This window comes from Cryptotermes secundus, unplaced genomic scaffold (assembly GCF_002891405.2).
Source record: "Cryptotermes secundus unplaced genomic scaffold, Csec_1.0 scaffold517, whole genome shotgun sequence".
NCBI classification, from domain to species: Eukaryota; Metazoa; Arthropoda; class Insecta; order Blattodea; family Kalotermitidae; genus Cryptotermes; species Cryptotermes secundus.
In genome coordinates, this window is record NW_019725008.1 from 404489 (window position 1) to 423579 (window position 19091).

The 19091-nt window shown below is 39.9% G+C and overlaps 1 protein-coding gene across 1 annotated transcript in view; it reads right to left on the minus strand.

Annotated features, from left to right (window-relative positions):
- Window positions 1-14136, minus strand: part of LOC111863196 — a 324239-nt gene extending 310103 nt beyond the window's left edge. The window contains exon 1 of the mRNA XM_023849281.2: window positions 13990-14136. The gene's annotated coding sequence lies outside the window, so the exon portion shown is untranslated. The remainder of the gene's footprint in view (window positions 1-13989) is intronic.
- Window positions 14137-19091: the final 4955 nt, after the last annotated feature.

The following is a 19091-nucleotide window of genomic DNA, read 5'->3' on the forward strand; positions in this document are numbered from 1 at the left end:
GATTTCCTCTTCTCCAAATCGTCCAGACCGACTCTGTGGTCCAACCAAACTCCTACCCAATGGGTAGCGGGGACTCTTTCACCCGGTGTAAAGTGGCCAGGGCGTGAAGCTGAACATTCACCTCCAGCTAGTGCAGAGGTCAAGAAAATATGTATCTATACATCCACTCCGCCATACCCCTTCATGGCGCAGTGCTTATTTCGCTGAGCACAGCGACAACTTTACCTTACCTTCGCTATTGTCATGAGGTTTTCAAACGTAAAAGAAAACAACTTCACATAGTTTTGACGGCATTCCTGAGTCTAAGACCTTTGTCTAAAATTGGTTTGCTAGGTAATGGTAAAATGTATAAAATATCGTAAATAAGTATAATAATCACTCGTAATCATTTTAGTCAGTTGTATGCATGTTACCACAATCATTTATTCTCCTAAAGTTATGGGACTGACTGAAGCGCCTACAGCTCAAGTGGTTGCTTCTGATCGTTCGCTCTTCTCTCCAAGATCGAGAGGACAAAATTTTGATTTCTAATCCAATGAACCTCATCCGCCTGAAATCGAGTCTGATGTGCTGCAATGAGGCAGGATACATCGGGAGTAACTGATTCAAGTAGCGGTTAGTCGCTAATTTTACACCGCGGCGGCCCGGGTTCGATCCCGGGTCTGGTCAAGTGGGATTTGTGGTGGACAAAGTGGTGTTGGGGCGGGTTCTCTCCGAGTACTTCGGTTTCCCCTGCCAATCTTCATTCCACCAAATTCTCCATCAACATAATCACCCGGGGCAGGTACAATAGGCTAATTAGTGGCTGCCGTGATGAGTGGACCCAGTTGGACTCCAACCCCCACTAAGCGAATTAAATAAAAAAAATTATTCAAATTGTTGAAGGTTTTCTTATCGAATCCACCGAGCCGAGCGCGCCGCTCTCTTCTGAATGACTAGGAACAGAGGACGTATTAAGACCTATTGCAGTTTCCGCTACGTATCGCTTGGAGACCGACGTCGCGCCTGCCTCAATCTGAGGTGCAAATTGATAAATATTACCACTTGGCAATTTCGCATTAATTTGCGGTAAGACCATTTATTTCGTCCAGCTCTTCCAATGAATTTGGGGAGTGGACCCAACATTGGTTTTGTCTTCTACACTGTTTCAAGGCACGATTGCTGCTCATAGGCCCTTTGTCTCTCCTGGCGCGGGTTCATTTGAAAATCGATATTTAAGATTTTCATCGGCTTTTAGATTCCTACTGTCCAGCCCCAATTTAGCTGATCAACTTAGTTCTGAATCAAGCCTATCATCAGATGTCCCGTCCGCAAGCGTCAAAACACGCCACTCCTTTCTGAAAAAAAAAAGCAAAGCTATCCTTGTAACAGGCTGTGCAGACCCGTAAGACTCTGAGACGTCGAGGTTCACACATATTCTAGAAAAACGGCTCACAGATGGCGGTGAGGTTATTAACCTTACGCCCTGGCCATCCTTTATCCCTCAGGAATATTCCTAGTACTCATTTCTGTTAGAGCCTGAATCGACACCAGGGCCATTAGGCGGCTGGGAAAAGAATATTCATTGAAGAAATCCAGTAAGTTAATCAGAAATCGAACCCGAGATCTTCCGGCTTGTAGCATAGTGCCTCCCACTCCTTTCTGTTCCGATTGGAATGTATATACCGTTCGCCGTGGCTCCTCTGGGATTCATGCGGATGAACAAGTGCTCGCTCAACCCGTCCTCTAGGTACGTTCTTTCATTGCGCGGAGCTCAAGTTTGTTTGCCACTGTCTGAAAGATGTGATATACAGCGAGGATACTGACCAGAGTCAAGATCACGTCTCTCCAGTCATTACCCGTCTTCGTGACGAGGGTTTAATGACTAAGCTTCCCAGGGTGTTTGCAGTCCAATATTATTTTCCTCTTGGTTTGTCGCGTTTCAACTTTTGGTGCTGCCATTGGTTCAGATCATACGCAGACTGCCCGCGAGTTTCCTTCTCCGAAATACGTAAATACACTGCTCGATATTTGGGGATTGTACATCTTCATTAATAAAGTTGTTCAAATTTTCTGGAACGAAGTCTAACGTGCAGCTTTGAACAGCTGAAAATGGAAACTTTGCATCCCCCTTGTTTGCATATGGACCGCCTCTGTGGTCCAGCGGTCAGAGTTTCTGGCTACAAATCCAGAGGTCCCGGGTTCGATTCCCGGCGCTACAAGATTTTCTGAGAAGTAGTGGGTCTGGAACGCTGTCCAGTCAGCCGCGTGAGGATAACTGAGGTGTTATTTCAAGGAAATAGCGGCTCTGGTCTAGAAACCGAGATTAATGGCCGTGGGGATCCGTTGCGCTGACCACGCGACACCTTCTATCAGCTAAAGTTGGCACTAACTTCGCCGACAAGCGGCGGTCGCTCGGTCGGTATAGTTAGCTTGCGGGCTACAGGCCACGGGGTTTGTTTTGTTTGCATATGGACGAATTTCGAAGCCTATTATTACGCAATCCTATGCGAGTGGAGCTGCGCTGGGAGCCTATTAATTATGCGTCACGGATCTTAAACTCCCAAGGAAGCAAAGACTTTTCCATCTACAAACTTCAGTTTCTAGTAACAATGTCCTGGCCCGCCAAATTTCGCCAATATTTAGAACGTGTCTTATCCATATTGAAAGACCGAAGAATAGGGACTCATTCCCTAAAGATCTCACGTTCAAAGGGGTACTTCACTGACGCCGTCGGTTTCGTGGATACAAGTAAGTTTATGGCGCCAACGGCAGTGGTAAATAGGCTTCTCAACTATTACATGTCTAATACCGGCAGCCATCTAATAGTGTTTAAGATCATTAATATGGTCTGGAAAAAAAATTCATTTGAAAGTCGATCGAATGACAAATTTCGTAATGGGTTCACCACTGTACAGTTCGAGTTTTAAGTAAGTCAGCCAAAAATACACATTTTGGGCTCTTAGAATCAGAATTTTCTTAATATCAATTTACAATATTCGTTATCGTTTGCCTGGGGAAGTATCCTCGGTGTTAGTCAGGGAATGCCATGATCCTCATTTGCGTGAACACTTTCTCGATGTTTGACTTATCCCTGTTCTCGGAATAATTACCTTACGAGCTCTAACGATCTTCAGAATTTTAGTGTTCTCTGATAACACCAAATATTTCCTATCGAAGGAATTTATACAGTTTCTTTACGGCATAGGCATCAACATTTTTACAACTTCGTACTGCCCTTAACCATCACATGCCGAGCCCTTCAACAGTAAATTTCTCTCTGCTCATATCTTGTTTCTTATTGATTCTCTGTCGCCATATTTCGAAAATTTAAAATAGCCGCTTTTAAAATGTAATATGGCTAAGTGCGAATCCATTCACACCGCCACTTTTCAGATTATGTTTGCTTTTCTTGCTGGCACATTTTTGCTCACACAGTGAGGTATCGAGAGCCTCCTTCCGAATAACTACATCGGAGGAGTGTCCGTAAGATCTTGTTACAAAGTCATGAGATCGCCACCAGAAGGCATAAATGCAGTAGGACTCCTCGCCCGTTCACGTCTGGCATTTCTTCCTCTACGAATCACCTTATTAATGATGCAGCAAGTATGAGCACCATGCTACCTCGTTTGTGGCGCTGAATTTTAAGCATTAATATATTCCTTTTCCCGGTCACTGTAAGGCGGCCAATACACGTACGAGTCTGGCTCGCGAGTCCGGCTCGGCGAGGAGCCGGGCTCAGATTAATTTCACCACACATGTATGAGCGTGGAGACCCACACACGGACGAGTTTGGCTCACTGGAACCCGAGTCGAGTTACACTCGCGAGCCAGACTCGTACGTGTATGGACCCTATCTATCCCGTTTCGAGGAGTTCTGTAACTCGAAGCCATAGATCACAATGAAGGCTGGCTAGATAAGATACTGATGTTCAGGGGAGGATCATATTCTCTGGGCGTGGTCCTCTCTGCTCACTCTATTACATCTCGGCGGGAGGGGGGATGGCTCGGCTTTTACAGCAACCTTGGGCAGTGTGTGTGGATTTGAAACACGTTAGTTTCACACGATTGCTTTTGTGTATATTTAAGTTCTTCTATTTGTTATTGTTTCTTGGTGTGCGGATTGTCTTTGTGGTCTCCAATTCCAGAAGGGAGCCTCGCTCATTTTACTTCTTTCATCCCTACCCTTCAGTATGTGCCACGTGTGATTGGTCCTCCTATGTTTAATATGTGCGATATTTACACTTGACAAAGGCCAAGGATATTCATAGAGAGGACGTCACATAAGGTCTATGACCAGAAGGGACATTTACAACAACAAAAACAAAGATATTGGTCATGATCCTCAAGAGGCTTGACGCTAAGACGAATGTTAATTATTTAGTCGGTGCCTCATCTTACAAAGTACTGTCCGTTCTATAGGGAATGTTACACATTCCCTATAGAATAATAATTAACATTAATATTACTACATCTACATCACGAGCCTCTAGTAACAGTTTTTATACACAAATTATAGAATACTCTAATTTGTCCATGGGAACGAAACAAAATCACAAAAACCAACGACTGATTCGATGATGTAAAGCATCAATCGAAGAATTTTATTCTTGTTTTATACTATAACTTTTGTTTTATATAATCTAATTTATTGTATTTTTAGTGAAATATTTTAGTATAATTAATATTATTGTATCCAATTTTATTAATACTGCAGTTCAGTGTTGCATATGTGTTAACCACGTATTTGCCTGATGATGGCTATTAATAGCCGAAATATGTAGCAGAGCCAAAACTAAGCACTGACATTGATACAGTTGTGTTGTGACGGTTTAAATAAAGAAGTTGTATATTATAACACAACAGGATGCATGAAGTGAAAACGAATACTGAAGTTGAGGAGTCTACGTTTTCGCGAACCGTTGTCAGGCAGTGACTGAAGAAGACATAAAAGACTTTATGTGGGCTGCAGTATAGCGATTTGTGGAGTGTGTAGATCCGCGAAACTCCACCAAGGAAACTGGCAAACGCAAGACAAACGCAATTTCCGAGAATTGTTACCTCAGCCTAAGTTGAACATATGTCACTAGATGGAGCAATGCAAATTGAGGAAACTGCTTTGCCGTTTCCTCAATTTGCGCTGCTCCAATCAGCAACATATGTTCAACTTAGGCTGATAAGAATTCTCGGAAATTGCTGTTGCCAGTTTCCTTGGTGTACCCACGCCCTTACAGTGTAGTTACAAAATTCAGCAGTTCAACAAATCCAATTATCGATCAAAACTCCATGTCCAGTCATTAAATCATGACAGTATTTTTGCATTCTTCCAGGAAATGAATGAAGGAAATATCTACATTCACAGTAGATCCTCACATGTTTCTTCCAAATTCGAGTAATTCACGTCGCTATGTTCGCTTCATCTTATCTGCAAAGCTTTTCATCAACTGAATGTATTAGGGAGAGTTTTCAAAACTATGTGTTTATGTGTTTGTCCAACATACCTTTCCGGTCCTCAGGATACCATTTTGGGCTCTACTGCAAAAATTAATTCCGATATTATGTTTAATATAAATCGTCATGAGATCACGCAAACAAATGAAGAGATATGGTGAGGCAGACCGCCTTACAAGACGCATTATAACTCAAAATGCTGTCAAACATGTTCTGATATTATTCTTGCGCTAAATACGCCACCAAACTGTTTTCTATCAAATCCAGTATTATGGTAGGGTGTATTCATTTATCTTACAACTTCAACATGAGCATATTCATATGGAACTACGCTGCACTGCAGTCTGCTAAACGAGTGTCGAATGCAGTGTAAGATAAAGGGGAACAAACATGACAGCCGGTGGACCATAATAACTGCTGACAGTCGATGATACCGGCAGAAGGACTGGTGTACCGGAAGATGTGCTACGTGCTGACACGAACTTTGACAGTTTCATCGTCTGATGCTACACAGCGTTTGTCTAAAAGCCTGCGTATGTCAGCCACTTTCAACAGATACATCTGAACAAGACTGGGTCAGACCTCACTCTGACAGATGCTCCAATCACGAGGCATGATGCCTTCAGGCCTATAATTATAGAGAAATTAGATAATATAGATATGATAGCGCCTACTTTTATGAAGTTTTGATTCCGACGAATTTGTCCAAGGATATGCTACATAAGTTCTTTCGCAATCAGTCCAACGGTACCCAAGTTATGAGACGACAGCAAAAAAATCGCGTTTGTTTAATGGGTGATGAAAAACTATATTGGATATTGTGTTTCATTTCTCTACAGTACATTTAGGTAGATATTTCTGTGAACTGTTCATTATTGTTTTGCGATTTTAACTAACAGAGGACTGCGTTTACAAATTTTATTAAGGCTTCCCAAAGACAAATTTCATGAAAATTCATTCAGCGTTTTTCGACTTATTACAGACTAACAAACAAACATATTGATTGATTGATCAGTAACTGTCAGATGACAGGTCCACAGTCTCTTCCAAAACAGTTCTCCACTTAATGTGATCTTCTGTTTTTGGCAAGAGACTGTCCAGGAAAAGTGATAATGTGGTAGTTTTTCCATTTGCTTTCCACATCGCAGTACAACAGCCGTTCAAACCACTCTGGTCACGCCTGTTGCTATACGAAGTTGAACCATTTGTTCTGTGTTTCAAGTCGCTGCTGATGACGCTGCTTCCGGCATCAGTGTTTGGTTTTTGGGGTCTCTCTTCGTCTGATGCCTACCCTTTGACCTGTCCAGCAAGGGTATAGCTGGTATAGCTCTCAGGGTCCTTGGCATACTCAAACCCCCTCACCACGATAAGGTGGAGACACCAACGAGAGGGAAACAAACATATATAACGGAATTAATAGGCTTATTTCAGTCGCATGACAGGTTAGGTTTTCACAAAGTCTGTGCACGATGGGCGCCGCGCATGCTGACCCCACAACACAAAATGCAACGAATGAGTCTGGCATTACAGCATCTCAATCGCTACCACGATAAAGGACACAATATGCTAGCCCGAACTATCACAGGTGATGAGGCTTGCTCCAAGCGACTTCCATTTGTTCGGCCTTCTTAAACATCATCTTTCGGTTGAACATTTTCCCGACTATGAAGCTGTAGAAAGGGAAGTCACCGCCTGGTTCCGACAGCAGCCCAAAGAATTTTATGCTGCTGGTTTTCAGGGGATTGTGAAAGGATAGGACAACTGCCTCAATGTACAGGGAGATTATGTTGAGAAATAAAAGCATTTTTCAAACCAGTATTCTTATTTGTTTAAGTTCTATATCCTTTTGTAACTTGAAAGAATGTATGAGGGGTAGGCCTTCTCGGCCCTTGCACCGCGACCTACAGTGGTCTATTGACCACTTGCAAACATGATAATGCACCTTTGAATAGATATACGACGGAACAGCTTCTTGACCAGCTGAGGGAGTATCAGCTTCTTAAGCGATGTCTTATCTACGCTATGGGCCAAAGTTGGGTGACTGTATCATTGACTTGTGAACACAGAATGAACTTCGTTGTAGCTCTTGGCAAAACTCCTGCCCCTAATGCAGAGGAAATCTGCTTCTCAGTGTGCGGTATATTAACATAAAAGACTTACACAGCAATACAAATATTTTCTTCTGCTTTTGCAAACACTTTTAACATATGAATTACTTCCCATTCAGCACACTGTAGTCAAGTCTGAAGGTCACTGAATGACTTGAGCATGTCTCAACATTACTGTTCATCCACCCACACTATGACATCTGTCACCATTATGCAGATTTGAATTATAGTGTTTACAGAATGCTTATGTAACTTGAAGAATTACCATATGAATTAATGTGATAAAACTACTTTGTTGACGTACACACAGAATATATAATCTATAATATGTAATTTATATATTAGCAACCATTGATAGTAGAAATACTGTTTGCTGTCTTCTGGGATGTGACGCCGTGTATGCCGGTTGATTCTTACCAACGTTTCTTCGTCAACTCTATCTTGCAAAATTAACAACTATACACGTAAGTTACACTCATAATACGTGCACCTATAAAATCTTTTAGACAGAATCGAGCATAATTTTCCAAGCAATAATACATCTGCCTTCCGTTCGGAAGGCACGTGGTCTGAGTTTCACAGAAGCAGCAGTTATTACGACTGATAATTTCATGATTTTACTCAGTCACGCCAAAACAAACGCCAGGACTGTATCATAAAAATAGGACGAGTCCCCTTGCGCCTCAACAAACAGTGGGCTTATGTCAATGTTATATTCTATATGAACTAACCTCTGCATCTGGGGCAGCGTCACTAAATATCCTACAAACCAAACTGTCATGTTTAACCCGGTGAATGACAATTTATTTCGGTCCAAGAATGACGAAACTGAAATTGCTGTCACTTCCTTTACGAAAGATAACTAAAAAAAAAAACTACAAGCGCGTTTACTTTTCACGTTTTCACTTTCAAGCCCAAAACAGGATACTTTTATTCTCTCCAGACATTAGCTTAAGAACCTGCCTGAACTTGCGTCAAGCGAAAAAATAAACACTATTGTAGTAGTGAACTGTCATCTAACGTCATAAATTCTAGCACTCAGGTGTGAAGCCTAACTTTTTTTTTCTGTTGCTTGACGCGAAATTGTAAAAACACTGCTTCTATGCAAAAGCTTATTAGATATTTATTTTATATTGTAACTTACTTATGATCAATACGCACGGTAAAATGTGCGCATAACCCGAAACATTCTGGTACGAGAACACATCTGGAATGTTTTCGTATAAAGCTCCACAAATTATAGCACGGTCTTTATTGTGCTCAACGCAGAATGTTTTAATTTGGAGAAATATTTGCAGATATTTGGACGAATTCTAAGGAGCATAGTTCATCTTGAGAAGCTGACAGACGCACAACTGGTCAAAAAATTCCATAAAGTGATTTTTCTTTCATCCGAAAATTTTGTTTTGTAAATTGTACAGTCATACTGATTGCTGGGCCTCTGATTCGGCACATTTACAATTCCATTTATTATGAATACTCAAATTAACCCCTTCTAATTTACACACAGGTTTGCAGCACAGTGCTCTAGCAGTCTATGATGTTAGCTCTTTGCTGATTGGGACGCATCTTGGAATAATGCGACTAATGTCGTACTGTTTTGTTAATGTATGTTCCTGATTAAGCAATGTATGATTATAGAAATTAAAGTTCGTAAATATCTACTGAAAATGGAATTTCCCTTGTTTTTTATCTCGTTTTAATACTGCATTTAAACATATGAGGACCACTTTTTATTAGTTATTTAGAGAGGGTGGGTTTCCCCATGCACCGCGACCAGTTTTGATCTATTGTACTTCCCTCTATGATATTCTACCAGTCTCTATACACTACCGATAAATGGTGCGTACCATCAGTCCCGCCGAGCAAGCGAGTTCGGCCACTTGCTTAGCGGTATCTATAATGCTTCCCCCATCTATCAGAGGCCTTAGAGACTACTGTTGGGCGGGAAACGTCCTGGAATTTGGCTCAGTGATCCCCTTTGCGGATATGAGGTTCTTTTACGTGCCGTAAAGTTACGACACGGGACACACAGCTTAAAGTCCCTCCCGGAGGACTTGTTCCCTGAATTTTTCCGCCCTTAAAAATTCGACGACCTCCGCCGGGTATTTGAACCCGCGTACCACGAGTCATGAGGTGGGAACGTTACCTCTAGACTACGGAGGCCGCTTACGAGGACACTTAGTTTATTTTACTGTAAATAAGAAAAAATTAGAGATAAAGGCGGGAGCCACCCTCTATTTTACATAGTGCCAGATCTTGCAGAGGAGTTACTTACGCAAACAAAACACTTCATACTTCTAACCCGAAAATGCTCTACCATGTCCACAAAAGTATGCCAATCGACTCTATCTGGGTAAGATAAATCCATACAATACCTCCGCAATAAAAAGGGTGGCGTAACAGTAAGATTCTAGACTCGTATTTGAAAGGTTCTCAAGTCAAATCTCGGACGAGGCAAAGGCTATCCTGAGGTTCTTCGTAAACTTTCTCTATCCCTTGAGGGGAATGCTGGAAAGGTAACCCCAATTAGGCCCCGAAAACTTTCTTTTAAATCACCCGAAATCATATGATTTGGTTACTGACAGCATCATTAGTTCAGTTTAGTTCATACAAACATACAACTGTGCCCACATAACACCAGGTTTTTGTGGTACACAGGTTTAATACTACAGTACATAAAAACAGACAATATGTACAAACTAGTTGCATTGCTTACATCAGTACAGTTACTATTACTATCACTACTGATACCACCACTACTGCACCATTACTAGTTCTACTCTTTATCCATTTTCTCATTTTATATTTCAGCTTCAGCTAACCAATTTTTTTAATTCGCTTAGTGGGGGATGGAGTCCAATTGGGTCCACTCGGCACGGCTGCCAGTGATTGTCCTACTGTAGCCTGCCCCGGGTGATTATGATGAAGAATTTGGTGGAATGAAGATTGGCAGGGGAAGCAGAAGTACTTGGAGAAAACCCGCCCCAGAGCCACTTTGTCTACCACAAATCCCACTCGACCAGACCCCGGGATCGAACCCGGGCCGCCGCGGTGGGAAACCAGCGACTAACGGCTTGAGCTATGGCGCGGCCTTCAGCTAACCTTAGTGGGGGCTGTAGCGTAATTAAATGACACAAAAATACCTTTACACGTTATTACTCATTATAATGTTTTTCTTTATCTACAAATAAACATAGAACTGCAGCGCAAAATTTTGCCGTGAAATATATAAGACGGATATCTTGAAATAATCTAAGTTAAATACTGGGCGAAAGCACATGCTATCAGACTTCTCGTTATGTACTGTTCGTTACTGAGGAAAAGAGCTCTGACCCAACCGGTCTCAGGCCACTTGATACTAGTTAGGAGTCGGAAACATAAAGTTTGTTAGAAAATTTAAATGCCAAAATATGTAGGGAGGTCATTTTCAAACCAACGATTGGGAATGAGAGTTTACACGAAATTAGTAATGATAATGGAGCTAGAGTAGTAAACTTTGCCATATCAAAAAATTGTATTGTCAAAAGCACAACGTTCCCACACCATAATATTCATAAATTTACTTTGGTATCTCCGGATGGAAAGACTCACAACCAAATTGACCATATTTTGGTAGATAGGAGACGGTATTCAAGTACACCTGATGCCCAGTCGTTCTGGGAAGCAGACTGTCATACTGACCACTACTTGGTGGTGGCAAAAGTTAGGGAGAGACTGGCAGTGAGTCAACAAACAACGCACACAGTTCACATGGAGAAGTTCAATCTCAAGAAATCAAACAAGTTAGAAGGTAAAGAGCAGTATCGTGTTGAAATATCAAATAGGTTCGCAGCTTTGAAAAACATAGATGATGAGGTCATATTAATAGAATTTGGGAAATTACTGGAGAGAATATCAAAATTTCAGCCATAGAGGGTCTAAGTTATCAGAAATTGAAAAACCATAATCCATGGTTTGACAAAGGATGATCAGAATTATTAGATCAAAGGAGAAAAGTCAATTTTCAGGGGCTACAGGATCCAAGCGAAATAAATGGGATAATCTTAACAATATAGAACGTGAAGCCAGCAGACATTTCAGGAACAAAAGATGGAATATCTGAAAGCAAAAATTAATCAGCTTGCAACGAACAGTAAGAACATGATATTAGAGACTTGTATAGAGGAATACATGACTTTAAGAGGGGTTACCAGCCTAGCAGTAACTTAGTGAAGGATGAGAATGGCGATCTGCTTGCAGATTCCCAAAACAGTTTGAAATGGTTGAAGAACTACTTCTCTCAGTTATTGAATGTTCATAGGGTCAGTAATGTTAGGCAGAGATAAATATGTACAGCTGATGCATTAGTACCTGATCATAGTTCTTTTGAGGTCGAAATTGCTATTGCAAAGTTAAAAAGATATAAATCGCCATATAGTGATCAAATTCCAGAAAAACTGATTCAAGCAGGAGGTAAAATATTACGTTATAAGATCCATAAGCTAATTAATTCTATTTGGAATAAGGAAGGAGCTATTATTCTACCAGTTCACAAGAAGGGTGAGAGAACTGACTGTAGTAATTATCGTGGGATATCACTGCTATTAATTTCATACAAAATTATATCCAATATTCTTGTCTCAAATTTAAGTAAATATATAAATGAAATTATTGAGGATCAGTGTGGGTTTCGAAAGAGCAGATCTGAGCATATCTTTTGCATCCGTCTGATGCTGCAGAAAAAATAGGAGTACAATGAGACAGTGCATCACGTTTTCATAGATTTCAAGAAGCCTATGATTCAGTTAGGAGGGAAGTATTGTGCAATATTCTCATATACGAAACGTATAGTAAAGTCCGTACAGGTACACATTTGTCTGATAAGTTTCCTATCCAGAATGGTCTAAAACGAGATGCTCATCACCACTGCTTTCAACTTTGCTTTAAAATGTGCCATTAGGAAGGTCCAGGAAAATCAGGTAGGACTGAAATTAAATGAGACATACCAGCTACTGGTCTATGTTGATGATGTTAATCTACTGGGAGATAACATAAACACCATAAAGAAAAACAACAAACTTTAACTGACGTTAGTAAGGAGGTTGGTCTAGAGGTAAACACAGAGAAAACTAAGTGTATGTTGCTCCTCTTGTCACCAAACTGCAGGGAAAAATCATGACATAACAATGGGAAACAGATGTTTTTAAAATTTGGCACAGCTCAAATACTTGGGAACAACGATAACAAATCAACACCTGATTCAGGAGAAAATTAAGAGGGCACTGAACTCGGGTAATGCTTGCTACCATTCAGTCCAGAACCATTTGTCTTCTCCTCTGCTGTCCAAAACCACAAAAAATAGAATAAACAGAACTATAATTTTGCCTATGGTACTGTATAGGTGTGAAACTTGGTCTCTGACATTAAGGGAGGAACACAGACTGAGGGTGTTTGAGAACAGGGCGTTGAGGAGAATATTTGGGCCGAAGAGAAATGAAGCGACGAGAGACTGGATAAAACTGCGTAATGAGGAGCTTTGTAAATTGCACTCCTCGCCAAATATAATTAGAAAGATCAAGCCAAGTGGGGTGAGATTGGCAGGGCATGTAGCATGAATGGGGAGAAGAGGAATGCATATAGGATATTAGTGGGAAAGCCAGAAAGAAAGAGTTCACTAGGAAGACCAAGACGTAGGTGTGTAGACAATGTTAAAATGGATCTTAAATAAAATAGGCTTAGTGGTGGGGTGGAGTCCAACTGGGTCCACTCGGCGGCCACTGATTGGCCTATTGTAGCCTGCCCCGGGTGTTTATGATGATGGAGAATTTGGTGGAATGAAGATTGGCAGGGAAAACCGAAGTACTGGGAGAAAACCCTCCCCAGCGCCACTTTGTCCACCACAAATCCCACCCAACCAAACCCGGGATCGAACCCTGGCCGCCGCGGTGGGAAGCCAGTGACTAACCGCTTGAGCTAAACTGGATCTTAGAGATATAGAATGGAGTGGTAAGGATTGGACCGATCTGGCTCAGGACAGGAACCAGTGGAGGGCTCTAGTGAACACGGTAATGAACCTTCGGGTTCCATAATATGCTGGGAAGTTATTGAGTAGCTGCATAATTGGAAGTTTCTAAAGAAGGGCTCAGCTCCATGAAGTTAGTTCATGAAGTATGGGTAATGGTTTTGCTGAGTTCAAACTTTTGCAGTCACCCTTGACTGTACTGTCCTTTGTCCTCCACCACCACATTGACTCAGTTAGCAGAATAAATATTATATTTGAAGAATGTTGTCCAGATTATAAAGTATCTTAAATATAACTCAAACCACGTACTACATTTAAAATAATCAGTGTGAAATTAATAAATCTATCCAGACTCAGTACTAACATACATGTGTACACCATAACGTTGTCATTACATGTATGTCACATAATCGGATTCAATTTCCTTTCACATTATCTTCCACTTACCATTTTGTTGACTGCCGTTATTAACACCCACAACTACAGGATATATGCACTGGTACATACATTCTCATTCAACCACAGCTCTTCCACTATTAATAGCACCATAAATCACTGAAAACGCTAAAAACTTTCCACTGCCTGATACGTCTTAACTAGTGTGCACTTCGATTAATATCATTCACAACGATTCAGTAATCGCTTGATTTGAACGACACCTGGACGATACAAGTTGAACTTCTTGACTATCGATAGATATACTCGAAGTGACGTAACTGATAACAGAACGTTCAATGGCTCGTTGTAGATCGGTGTTAATGAATTGCATGCCGCTTTACTAATCACAGCATCCAATACCGAGCGCAGCTCTGGCTAATTTAGCGTCATGAGCCGAAATTCGTACGGAAATTTACAGGTGGCATTATTACGTTCCACTATTCATTATCACCATATATTTGTACAGTCACACAGTAAACATGGTTCTAAGCATTTTTGTACTTTGCAGCGTAGACTGGAGAATTGTGCCACAAGGATCGCTCTTCTCAACCGTAAGTTTACGTAAATTCTTCCGCTAAAAACAGGTGAAGTCAAGAATGTAACGATTGTTATTGGCGAAGGGCTACAGTCAGAGAACTGTAATAACTGGAAGGCAGCACAGTAAATAATAGATTCCCTCCTCTGGATATCCTAGATATTTTTCAAATTAAATTCCATACTGTTGCCGATAAATAATACCACATAAGCAATTGTCATGGGCACCCCACACCTTGAATTGGGGGCCTCATTGGCCACATTTACATTTGGGGGGCTGATGGACCTCTTATTACATCACTGGCTGCAGCTCATCTGTCAATGGATTCACGAAAAACTGTGCTACTGTAAGTTCCCGTAGAATGTATTTAATTATAAAATGTGAGATTTCATTTCTACCTGCAAAAAAATCAGCTTTTAGCGAAGACCGCGTATGGAGGTACCAGTTCTTCACATCATAAAATCTAATGCTGTTACGAGAGGGTGTATTAATAAAATATGAAAAATTTGGGATATTTTGCGAGGTAAAATGTAAAATGTATAATCAAAGTGACTGGAGAAACAATCTAAAATATGATGTATGGTAACTTTCGAAGTTTCCACAAATATTTCAAGGTTTTTAGAACGATTTAATAAAAATTGTTTTTTTACGAAATTCAAATACGAGTATTCTGAATAATTTTGAAAATATTAAAACTTTTGCCAATGTTCGACAGAACGAAATTTTGCATATGTACTCACATCTGAAAAATAACGAAAATTAAGGAAATATGGAACATTATAGCTTCGCAGGTGTTTTGAAAATAGAACGGTAGTATGAAGACGAAAATTTGAGAAACAATGGCCATTTTCAACAAAATGAGAACTTCCCAGTAGTAGATCTCACTGACTTGATCTGACACAACCAGACATCCCATAATATAACTTAACCCTATGTAACCAGTAATGCCTAGGCATGTAAGTGGATGTTGAGTTGCATGAGCAGATTGGTGCGCAGTTAGAAGCAGACGCTCATGCTATTTAGACTGGTGAGTTAATTGTGCCTAGTTTAACGTAACTTAATTCAATCCGACCTGGCTGTCTTAAACACAAAGAATATGCTGATTTCGCACGCAATGTAAGGATAAACTATTAAAAAATTCTAAAGCATAACATAACATAACACAACCTAATATATTGCAAGATTCTGACTTTACATGACAAAACTGATAATTATATATTGTTTTAATTTTTAAATGTCCGAAACCACATACGCTAAATATCCTCACACATTTTATGCGGGTTCGGAATATAAGATACCGAATGTTATGTTTATCTTTCAATTAGGTCATTAATAATGATACTAAGTAAATGAAAATATCCGAGAATGGTGCACATTTTATGAAAACATACCTAACTTCATAGGATTGGCTATCCTAGAACTATAAAGAATTCGGTGTTGTTAGGATTTTATAATTTTAAAAGCCTTGGAATACGGCACAAGTATGAAGATCTTGGTAACTTGAAATTCTGAAATATTTCGTAAAGCTGAAAAAATGTACTTTTCGAAGAAGTAATGAATTTGAAAACTTCAGGAGATATGTAAATATGAACATTTTCAAAAAAACTTGTAATTCTTTGATCTCACAAATCTAAAATGAATATGAAAATATTAACAATGTTTGCGCAAAAATTAAATACACTAGCACTGAAATCCGTGCCACTGGATTCATTTGCCATTTTAATTTCCGTCGTCAAAAGGTTAAGAACTATGCTATGAAAAGTTATGGGAGAGTGGAGGTAGAGTTCTATGCATTTTGAACTCTTCTAAATGGAAGTGAGTTGTTAGATTCACGCCTCGGTAGCTTTACAGAAAAGCCAGTGTTCGAGTATGATTTGTTCTTAATTTATTTAACAATGATTTTTAACTTCATAATTTATATATCGTCAAAATTATGGCTGGAAATATAAATTCGAAATAACGTGGAAGGAGGAGCTCATTGTCTATTTGAAGTATTATTATAGCATTGTGCGGGAACTACTGAGCAAAACAAAAAGAAAAAAACTATATCAGGATAGCCGAACTCATGAAGGAGATTCGAAGTCGAGACATCTCGAATACAAAGCAAGAGTCATACACACTCGATATTGACGTTCCGTAAATCCGATCTTGAGCCAAAACAGCATTACCAAAGACTTTTTCTTTAAGATCCATTTTCATTTTATAATAAAATCCTTCTCTTGATGTTACGTGTGGTCTCTAACCAACTGACTTTAACATCAGAATTCTCCAAGTCCTTTCTTTCCACCTGCAAAATTTAACCATTATGCTATTAATAATTAACCTCTTGAACGAGTCCTTCTTCACCAACTGACAACCGCTCAGCTTCTAGAGAAATTCACCATTTACGGAAACCGAAATTTTAATACCGTGTTCACAAGATCCCTCCATCGGACCTGAACCTGTGCAAACTGATACCTCCACTTCTTATTTAATATTATCTTCCCATCTACGTCTAGATCTTGCAAATGACGCCTATTCTCATATTTTCCTACCAAAACATTTTATGTATTTATCCCACCACTCTGCATACAACATATCTTGCCCATATTTTATTTTATTTGACCCCTCTGAGGAATATTTGGTGAAGGGCACAAATTACGGAACTCTCATTAGTGAAGCAGGCTATCAGAGAGAGTATGTGCTTCTCTGCGCCATTATTTTGTAATCCTCTGACTTCAGCAACGGCCACTAAATCAAATGGCCACAGACTTCGCTCTGCATATTAAGTACGAAACAGGTCAGCAGTTCCTGCTCAGAACCACTGATGAATATTTTACTAGCGTGCCTTGCTGGAAGCTTGACCAGGTTAGGAAAGTTGAACTTTGCTACGATTCCGATGCTGCAAGTCTGCATGAATATTGTAGTTGACAGTTGTAAATCGAGGCTCGGCATTCTATTTAAATAGAGAAGCTATGCCTTTCTGACGTCAGTGTTGTCTCCTCTCTTCTCCAGTCCCGGTCAGAAGGGCATTTATGGACAATAATTGATTTCGGGTTTAATTGAACACGCTGTAAGAAGAGTTCCTTCATAACTTACAGAACTTATATTAAATTACAGCTAATCCAATACAGCGGAATCCTAAATAATTGCTTATTGGGTCGAAAAGCCCGCGTCATTTAAAGGAGCCATAAAGGTAAAAATGTAAAGTTGTTCCCGTGCTCAACGAATTAAGCACTACGCCATGAAGGCATATGGGGAAGTGGATGTGTAGATCCAGTTTTTCTTCACCTTGGCACTAGCTGGAAGTGAGTGGTCAGCTTCACGCCCCGGCCGCTTTAAAGGAGCCGTATATTCTTTATTGTACGGTAAATAATACTTTAAAGTCGCACTTGCGATCACACATGTTTACGATTGTATCCAGTATCGTTAAACAGCTGAATTAATCTTATATGTAAGTCATTCTTAAGAAAGTAAAACAGACCATACCTCTCCTAGATGACATGGTGTACGTGTCTGCTCGTATTTGAAAGATTTTCCTTCTCATAAATTAATACACATTTGCAATGGGAGATACATATTTGAGCGTTTTATTAGTTTTTAGTATAAATTTAGAAATTTCCTTCTATATACATAAAGAGATTTTAAGCGTGAAATTTATCATTGTCATTACGCAATTTCGTTTAACGTAGTAAGAAACCGTCGAGCTTTAACACGTTGCATGAACATGCTATGTAACAGGTCCCGAAGGTCGAGCAGTCTTTTTTTGTGTGTGTATCGGATCTATTCGGTGTGTACTGAAACTATTTAGATGTTAATATACTCGTATGAAGCGTAATATATTACATAAAGGAGATGGCTTCCGATTGCCTATTTGCACATGTTATTTGTGAAAGATGGCGTAAACTTCAGGATTACTCCATCATTCGACAATATGTGGGACTGTAGAGAAATAGGGGAGAAATCTTATACAGCAAATGTTGGGAATTCTCTTTGAATTATCAACGGGCATTAAACTAGTACTAATTTAAAACAATAATCGCTTGCGCAACTTGATTTACAAAGAAGTTCCATATGTATTTTACATGACGAGATGTTAAGAATGTAAATCAGCCATTTGAGCAGCAGATAGAGTCAGATGTTACGATAACATAACGACCATCGCTATTTGCGAAACTAGAGGTACAAATAACAACCTACGTAGTAAGCTAACAGTAGCTCAGCTATCCTTGCAAATCCTCGCTTTTTACGGAACACGAATGTTCAATTTCGATCTGCACAAGACTCCACATATTCATTTCTCAAGCAAGTCGAATTCAATCCACATCGTGTCCTATTTCTTTGACATTTGTTTTAATACTATTCTCCCATCTATGCTTAAGTCTTTATAGTGGTCTCGTCATGCCTCCATAATCTGCGACTATAATTTTATTTTTATTTCTCATCTCTCCCATGAATACTTCATACCCGTCCCATCGCATATTCCTTTACTGCCCCCCCCCAACCGCCATTAATGAAATGGACAAACAAGGATTTAAAAGAAATGTATTCCTCGTCAGCGAGTTCATAATGCTGTGCTCGTTACACTGTATGAAAA